Genomic DNA, 9,745 nt, shown 5'->3' with positions numbered 1-9,745 from the left:
ACAGTGGGAAAGGGAATGAGGGAACGTGAATAAATACCGTAAATCCTCGAGTATAGTCCGCCCTTGAGTATAACACGCAGGGGATTTTTAGGGGGCTGTACCTCTGAAAAACCTAAACCTTGTGTATAATACGCACCCCTTCTCTAACTTGAGTCAAGGAGGTTTATATAACGTCCTTGGTTTGTAAAAATGTATACGGTAACGTCCTTTATTATTATTGTATATATAACATAATGCAAACGTGTAGCTTTTTTGTGCATTTTGTTTGCAGAAAATAAAGAAATAACAGTAATAACGTTTAATTAATGTTGCTAACTGCAAGTTATGGATGATTTAAGATATTTTCGCGCCCGACATCACAAAATGTGTCTGAATAAACATTGCCGGACAGCAAATAGAGACTCGGACATTGCTTAGAAAATAATTTTCATTTTTAACATCGTATATAGTACGCACTTGAGATTTTGACCATTAAATTTTGGGGAAAAAGTGCGGATTATACTCGAGGATTTACAGTATATTCTCTTGGACGGTTGTACATAGCTCTTTGTGGAGAGCATCTACTTCTTGAAGAGATTATAGATAACGACTCTCAAGTTAGAAGAGGTGACGACTCAATAAAGAATATAATTTTCAAAGATGTTCTATCATAAGTTTGCTGGTACAGCAAAACTTCGTGGTGTTAACAAAATATAAAGAATCAAATACTTCAGGAAAGTAAATTTCAAAATTGCTTATTTCATGCTTTCTTACTATCTTGATTTGGAAAATAACCGTGGATTTTCTTCGTCGTGTATAATGTATGTACATACACCCACACATATATATGCATACAAGCATATTAATCTGTATATGCAAATATAACTTTGTTTGACGACTGTTGACTTCATTGAAGACTTTACAGCAGTGCTTCGCAACCATTTTTTCACTTGCGGTACACTTATATTGTTTTCAAAATTCGGCGGCACTCCTGAACTAAAATTACAACTGTCCTCTCTGTGTTTCGCCCGTTGTGGGTAGTAAAGAAATGAGTATTTCGTCTGCCGCTACGTTCTGAGTTCAAATTCCTCCGATGTCGACTTTGCCTTTCATCCTTTCGGGGTCGATAAATTAAGTACCAGTTACGCACTGGGGTCGATATAATCGACTTAATCCGTGTGTCTGTCTTTGTTTGTCCTCCCCGTGTTTGGCCCCTTGAGGGTTGTAAAGAAATAGGTATTTCGTCAGTCTTTACGTTCTAAGTTCAAATTCCGCTGAGGTCGACTTTGCCTTTCATCCTTTCGGGGACGATAAATCAAGTACCTGTTGCGTACTGGAGACGATATAATCGACTGCCTCCTCCCCAAAAATTTCGAGCCTTGTGCCTAGAGTAGAAAAAAATAGTTCTACGCTGAAATAACTACTAGAATCGACGTGATCGATTAAATTCTTGGAAATGACATTCCCACATAACCGTAGTCCAAACGACTAAAACTTGTAAAAGATTTTAAAATATTAAATGTAGCAATATGTAAACATACAACAGACAAACGTCTATAAGAGACATGCATGCCATACGTGTGTTGTGTATATATCTGAGTCCCTTTCGGTCACGACACTGACCATGGGATAGCACCTAGAAAATTACTCTCCTTGGCACAACCTTGTCCGGACTTGTGCATCGGAGGGGGACTTTCTAGGTGCAATCCCATGGTCATTCATGACCGAAGGGGGTCTTAACCCATTTGAAGGTAATTTTAGTTGTCGTTAGGTCTCATCAAAGTCGCTTATCAGTCATTAAAAGATGCTATCATATCAAGTAGAATTTACTCGTCCGCACCCTTAGACATACATACATGCATGCATACATACATACGAGGGACGTTCAATAAGTAATGCCTCTGACCCACTTGCAGTTGTTTGATCTAGCATGTGCAATCATTTATATCTCTACAGAGTAAGTGGCAAATTACAGCTCTGAATTAATTGTGGTTTCTGATTTACAGGTGTTTGAACCGAGTCAAGTGTGAAATGGAGCCTGTTGAGCGTCGAGCAGTGATCCGGTTTTTGTATTTGAAAGGACGCACACCACGGGAGACTTTTGATGAAATGAAAGTAACTTATAGTGATGATGCCCTAATATATGACCTTGTAAAACGCTGGCATCGTGAATTCAAACATGGTCGGAACTCTGTGGAAACAGCTCCCAGATCTGGTCGCCCCCTTCTGCCGTTGATGAGACGTCTGTCCGTCAAGTTGAGGCTGCTATTTTGGAAGGTCAACGCATAACTATTCGCCAAATAGCCCATAAGGTCAAGATTAGTACCGGGTCTGTGGAAACTATCATTCATGACCATTTGCATATGCAAAAGGTGTCTGCCAGACAGATTTCCAGGTTGCTCACACCTTTCCAGAAGCAAGAACGCGTCGAGTGCTCGAGGGTGAATTTGGAGATGTGCCAAGAAGACAAGTCAAAATTTTTCAAAAGACTGATTACACAGGATGAAACCTGGGTCCATCACGATGATCCAGAGACCAAAGCCCAGTCAATGCAGTGGAAGCACCATGACTCACCCCCTCCAAAGAAGGCAAGGGTGCAGCCCTCCGCTGGCAAGGTCATGCTCACAGTCTTCTGGGACCAGGACGGAGTAGTGATGACAGATTTCCTGGCAAAGGGTACCACAATTGCAGGAGCCTATTATGCTTCACTTTTGAGGAAATTAAGAGAAGTTATCAAAATCAAGAGACGGGGCAAGATCAGCAAAGGCATCCTCCTCCTGCAGGACAACGCTCCGGTCCACAACTCGCTTGTCGCCAGATCAGAAGCACAGGCGTATGGCTATGAACTCCTCCCCCATCCCCCTACTTTCCTGACCTTGCACCCTCTGATTTTCACCTCTTCCCAGCCATGAAGTTGTTTTTGAAAGGAAAGCGTTTCCCAGATGATGCAGCCTTGATTTCTGAAGTCACGTTCAGGTTGGAGGACCAAGCTGGGGTCTTCTACAAAAACGGTCTCCAGAGCTGCATCAAACAATGGGAGAAATGCGTAACTCTGGGTGGTTCCTATGTAGAAAAAGACTAATAACTGTGCCAAGTTTCGTTGCTCTACTGCTATGGGAAGTGGGTCAGGGGCATTACTTATTGAACGCCCCTCGTACTTACATACAGATATGCATGCATACATACATACATATTGAGACCCCCTTCGGTCATGACTGACCGAGGGATTGCACCTAGAAAGTTACCCTCCCAGGCACAAGTCCGGGCAAGATTGTTTATGGAAGACCAGCAGTCGCCCATGCATACCGGCTTCCCCTCTCCACGCCACCAGTGTTATCCAAGGGAAAGGCAAAGGGGCCGATACAGCTTGGCACCTTGTGACGCCGCAACTCATTTTTACAGCTGAGTAAACTGGAGCAACGTGAAATAAAGTGTCTTGCTCAAGGACACAACACGCAACCCGGTCCGGGATTCGAACTCACAACCTCACGATCGTAAGCTCGACGCTCTAACCACTGAGCCATGCTATATATATATATAGTAATGTATCTATCATACACGAAACTTTGTTTTAGCTTAATGTAATAATATTTTCATTTCATTCTCATTTCCTTATTAGCTGTTACTCTTATTAGATTAAATCCAAAAAATAACTTTTTTTTTATAGGCTGTCTTTAGTTGTTTCTGTGTCTTTGACCTCTTCTCAGGATTCTTTATGAATAAAGCAGTATGTAGCTAACTGCTGACGTTTGCAAAAGCGATAAACGTTTAGGTTAGAGGGTTTTTTTTGTTTGTTTTTGTAATGCTTGTTAGTGAGCGGTTACTGACACAGGTTACAGGCTTCCTTGAAATAAACTAGTTATCTTGGAATTAAATTTGGACAGTTTTACATTAAAATAGGAAAATATCACATTTCTAAAATATTTTTGTTGAGATGCTGATATCTTTTATTGCAGTTCTTCCTTTTTGTTAATGAAGCGTAAATGGAATTTCAGAGCAAATTGGTTGACAGATTTATTTAAATAGATAGAAAGCTTAATAGATAGACTGATATATATATATATATATATATATATATATATAAAGACGAACAATTATATTAGACTCATTGACCTAAACCGGTGTAACAGTTTCTATGTCTAAAATATGGCTGGTATGTAGCTGCCATGTTTTTTCACTCACGCTTGTGACGATTGACGAAAATGATATCCGATACGGTTTGAACTTGTGATCTCCTTATCTATTTAATGGTTCTAGGTTTCTTGAACGTAGTGTGTACTTACCGTCTACAAGATGTTTTCAACATTCCTTTGCGTGTAGCCATGAATTGCTTAGGTTAATAATAGATCGTTTATTCTGACCAAAAATGTTAGGCCAGCTCAACAGAAGTGAATGACACTTTAAGTAAACGATGAGGGTGGGTGTTTATTTTGGTAGTGTAGGAAAAATGAATATTAGTTTCAAATTTTGTCACAATGCCAGGAATTTCGGAGGAGGGAACATCGACTCCAGTGTTCAACTGCTACTTATTTTATCGACCCCGATAGGCTGAAAGGCAAAGCCGATTCCGGCAGAATTTGGATTCAGAACATAAAGACGGACGAAATGCCGCTAAGCATTTCGTCCAGCGTGCTAACAATTCTGGCAGCTTGTCGCCTTAGATAAAATAAATATTGGAGTTAATTCAAATCATAAGAAACCGCTGCAGTATCAGTTAATAAACTATTAAGAAAAATACTCAATCTTGGAATGAAGAATAAAATAAAGGAAGAAGGAATTTTCAGAACAAAAGAAGCCGGTTAGAAAAGTGTTGCAACTAAGAACTGTATTATCTTGAAAACTATAAACAAGCAATGAAGACATTCTGAAAATTTTATAATGCAAATTAATTGTACCATGTTTTATAAAAGATTGTATAAGATACATAAAAAGCAGCAGACTTCTACTTTGCATAATTATTGTGTTGTTATGTGTCTTATGTCAACTGCTCTCCTGGTGAAATTTAGTTTGTCGTTAAAATACGCATATAGAGCAAGACAACATTACACTCTTCATTTTAAAATTGGGACTTGTGTTAAAAACAATCAGTTGAAACTACATTAGTTCCCCGAGGGAATCGCAAGTACAGAAGATTAGAATCAAGTTTATGTTATCGAGAAACTGCAACTCGAATTTAGTGGATTCAATTACAAATAGAAACCGTTTTGTTTCACTTGTGTTACTGCTGTTGTTGTTGCTATTACTGTTCAAACCTAAGTTAACCCTGATCAAGCTGACAGACCAATGATCAAACACGACTGCATTCATTATTGTTGACTATTTTTTTGTTAAAGCTAAGGTTTTGAATTTGCCCAGGGTTATCTCTCTTCGGTATTTCCTATTTAGGAAGACTAGAGAGCCAGAGACGGCCGTCTGGGAACCCAATAGTGGGGAAGCGCTGGATGGATATGGTGTTTCTACAGTTTTTACCATTAGAGAGCATGTTAAAATATTCCACAAACATATTTTAACCGAATAAAAGTTCGTTTATTTACAATCACAACTTGGCGTTGATGCTGTTATATTTATTCCAAACAGGCGGTCGAATAACACAACTGAGTCACTGATTTTGACTGTTTTTAGTGAAAATTACACCTTTAAATCTGACCACGGTTATCTCCCTTCAGTATTTCTCATTGAGGAAGTCTAAAGAACTAATGATGAAACTGGATTTTTTTTTGTTAGCATTGTTGACGAAAATGCATAGGAATATTAATGTCACATTTATTTGTTTGAATGTTCGTATTCGTGCTTAACTTCATAAACGACGTTTAAACGTGCAAGTGAATATGTTTGCGCCATATCTTTAGAATTTGAATCGTATATGGTTTTATAAAATAACAAAAAGTTAATTAATCACTAACATGCTGATGAGCAATGCCTAGTGAAATATGTTGAATTACTTGCGTTTTAAAACTGACCTTCCTTTAAAGGATTGGTCCTCTGAACAGTGTTGAATGTTTTACTTATGGTGGAGAAGTGATTGATTAATGACATTAATCAAACAGCACCTCAATAGGTTAAAAGATTTAGGAAGGATTTTCACTTGATGACTGGTGAAGAAAAAATGAGTTTATTGTATAAAAACTTAACTTTATGTGTTATTAATGATTCTATTCATAATTGCTACGTACTTTCGGTCATCTAGTGAGAGGGGAAGAAACGTATGTGAAAAGAGAGATATGGTTCTATGTGAAAAAATGTTTGGTATGAAATACAGGCGATAAGATAACGTTGCGATAAAAGACAAACGTCTAAGAATAGCCAATGTCCGTGTGTTTATATTTATGTTTACTCTTTTACTCTTTTACTTGTTTCAGTCATTTGACTGCGGCCATGCTGGAGCACCGCTTTAGTCGAGCAAATCGACCCCGGGACTTATTCTTTGTAAGCCCAGTACTTATTCTATCGGTCTCTTTGCCGAACCGCTAAGTTACGGGGACGTAAACACACCAGCATCGGTTGTCAAGCAATGCTAGGGGGACAAACACAGACACACAAACACACACACACACACACACACACACACATATATATATATATATATATATATATATATATATATATATATATATATATATATATATATATATACATATATACGACGGGCTTCTTTCAGTTTCCGTCTACCAATCCACTCACAAGGCTTTGGTCGGCCCGAGGCTATAGTAGAAGACACTTGCCCAAGATGCCACGCAGTGGGACTGAACCCGGAACCATGTGGTTGGTAAGCAAGCTACTTACCACACAGCCACTCCAATCAAAAATATTTTACTTTGATGTGGCAGCATATGTGTTTGTGTTCGTATATGTATGTCTGAAAATATAAGCGTGCGTGTGAATGTGTGTGTGTGTGTGTGTGTGTGGTGTGTGTGTGTGTGTGTGTGTGTGTGTGTGTGTGTGTGTGTGTGTGGTAGATGTACTGTCCCAGGATGTAGGTAATGTTTTAGTTTAGGAAATATTCGTGTTTTGCAAGCAAGTTAACAACTCAGGCTTGTGCGGTTACGAAAAGGATTGGTGCAGTCATTCAAGTTATAATGTCAAAAGTTTAATATAAAAGTGGTGTAAACCGTCTGAGATCAAACAAGAAGAGTTATGACATTCCACCAGGAGATATAAGCCAAGAGGATGCGAGCCAACAGGGAACAATCTTCTATGTTGCTCAGCAAATCAGAGCATATTTGCTTACAGCCGTGTTTGGAACATAGGTCTGAAAATTAGAATTTTTATAATAAATGCCCAAATATATATACATGAATCGCCGTGTTGAATCGCTAGCTTCTGCACGCATTTTTTTTCTCTCCTTGTTTCTCTCCGTGTTTCTTTTCTGTGTATCTTTCTGTTGAAGAGCGTAGGCTCGAAACGTAAAAGACTTGTTTTATTTATATTCCTGAGTGCCATACTAATACAATTGTTTGTTTGTACTCCACCTGCCTTCGTCTTTTGTTTATTTTCATAAAGCTTCCCGTTATATATACATGAACCTAATTGTAATTGGACATAATGTTAATTTTATTTTTTAATGTTCCAAACTTTTGGCCACGACTGTAGGTCATCTTAGAAACAATGTCTCAAAGAAGTCTGTATTATGACGACTGGAACATCTTGGATTAACTATTCTGCATGATCAGAAAGGACTAAGCGCTCAACAAAGAACCGGACGGTTCAATCAGCATATACTGTAATTCTTTGTATTAAAAAGATTGATATTATACTTAGAAGGTGACCTTTTATGGCATTCTTTGTTTTGCATGGATGATAAAATCTTTGTATATCACGTACCATAACGAACTGCGGGTTATTCAAAGTAACGTGGTAATAGTCCTCTTATACTAACCGTTAGTTCATGTCAATATCCTACTTTGTATCATATTACATTCCTCCCTCCTTGAGATCGTAGGCTGATAACTTTAGAGCGACATGCATTCTAATTGAAACCCGTTGATACCCGGTTTATAATGCTGCACACAAATAGTGGAATCTGTGGAGGTGACTACTGAAAATAAAAAGAGTCATAGTGATGGAGTAAGCAATATTCCACTGCGTCAGACCAAGCATTATAGAATGCAATTGTCGGTTGAGACAGAACGAAGCTGTAGATAGTTTAATGTGTTTAAAAATACATGTTTAGTGTTTGCGTAGAACAGGTTGGAGAAAGGAGAGGAAGAAAAAAAGAGGAGCGAGACAAAGTGAGAGCAAGAATGCAGGGGAAAAGAGATTTAGCATTACTAATGTTAAGTAGTGTAGGAGTTGCGGTGTGGAGACGCAATGGCCCAGTGTTTAGGGCAGCGGATTCGCGGTCGTAGGATCGCGGTTTCAATTCCCAGACCGGGCGTTGTGAGTGTTTATTGAGCGAAAACACCTAAAGCTCCACGATGCTCCGGCAGGGATGGTGGTGATCCCTGCTGTACTCTTTCACCACAACTTTCTCTCACTCTTACTTCCTGTTTCTGTTGTACCTGTATTTCAAAGGGCCGGCCTTGTCACTCTCTGTGTCACGCTGAATATACCCGAGAACTACGTTAAGGGTACACGTGTCTGTGGAGTGCTCAGCCACTTACACGTTAATTTCACGAGCAGGCTGTTCCGTTGATTCGGATCAACCGGAAACCTCGTCGTCGTAACCGACGGAGTGCTTCCACTTCCACAGGAGTCGCGGTGACGTATGTAGATATATTCGCAAACGACTGGATATGTACAGTAGAGACGAGGAGCGGAGAGTTGAAGTTGACATATAGCAATAAATTGCACAGCTCCTACATCTAAATGGCTTTTGACATTTATTTTACAGTGTTGGTGATACGAACTAACGATGGGTAAGAGGCTTATTATCATGTTAAGTTTGACTACTTCGGAGCGTGTTATGGTATGCGATGTATAAAGATTTATGATTTAAGCAGGACACAGTAGGTTATGGATTTTACTGTTTCTTGATAAGTGACATTATTTTTATTATTTTCATTTTGAATTCTATTTCGATCAAATGTTTTTGCTGGAAAATACGTCAAAAGCTGATATTTCTCGTTTAGGGATGGTACGATGTTGTCTATGTGGCCATCGCATCTGAGTGATCACATGACATATTTAACTATTAATCGTCGACAAAACAGACTAGGGACCTTTATGCGGTCGTTCAGCTTTCGTCCGACAAGAAGCAATCACGTTTGTCTGTCTATCTGTCTGTCTGCTTGCCTGTCTGCCTACTGTCTGTCTGTATGTATATGTCGTAGGTATATATGCACGTATGTATGTATCTATGTGTCTATGTATGCGCATGACTTGTATTTGTCCTTGCAGCACTTTTTAACCGTTGTTGGATTGTTTACTTTCCCGTGATCTTGTAGTTCGACAAAAGAAACCGATAGAATATATATCATACATAAAAAAAGAATAAATACTAGGTTGATTTGTTCGAATAACCCCTCGAAAGTGAATCCAGGTAAAAAAAAAAAAGTCATAGGTAAAAAAAAGTCACGGTAATAAAGTCACAGGGAAAAAGTCACAGGGAAAAAGTCACAGAGGTTTTGTCGGGGGTGGGGATGGGGGTTGTCCGAGGGGGTTTTGTCCTAGGAGTGTTTGTCCGGATCCCATAAATTAATTGCGACATTTTATCCTGTTGCTTTATTACCGCTCACCATAAATTAATTATGACTTTTTTCCTAGCCTAAATTGTGACTTTATTACCGGTCACTCTCGAAAGTAGTACTCCAGCATGACCGCATTTCAG

This window comes from Octopus sinensis, linkage group LG4, assembly GCF_006345805.1.
Source record: "Octopus sinensis linkage group LG4, ASM634580v1, whole genome shotgun sequence".
NCBI classification, from domain to species: Eukaryota; Metazoa; Mollusca; class Cephalopoda; order Octopoda; family Octopodidae; genus Octopus; species Octopus sinensis.
The sequence above is the reverse complement of the archived record's forward strand: the minus strand, read 5'-3'. Positions refer to the sequence as shown.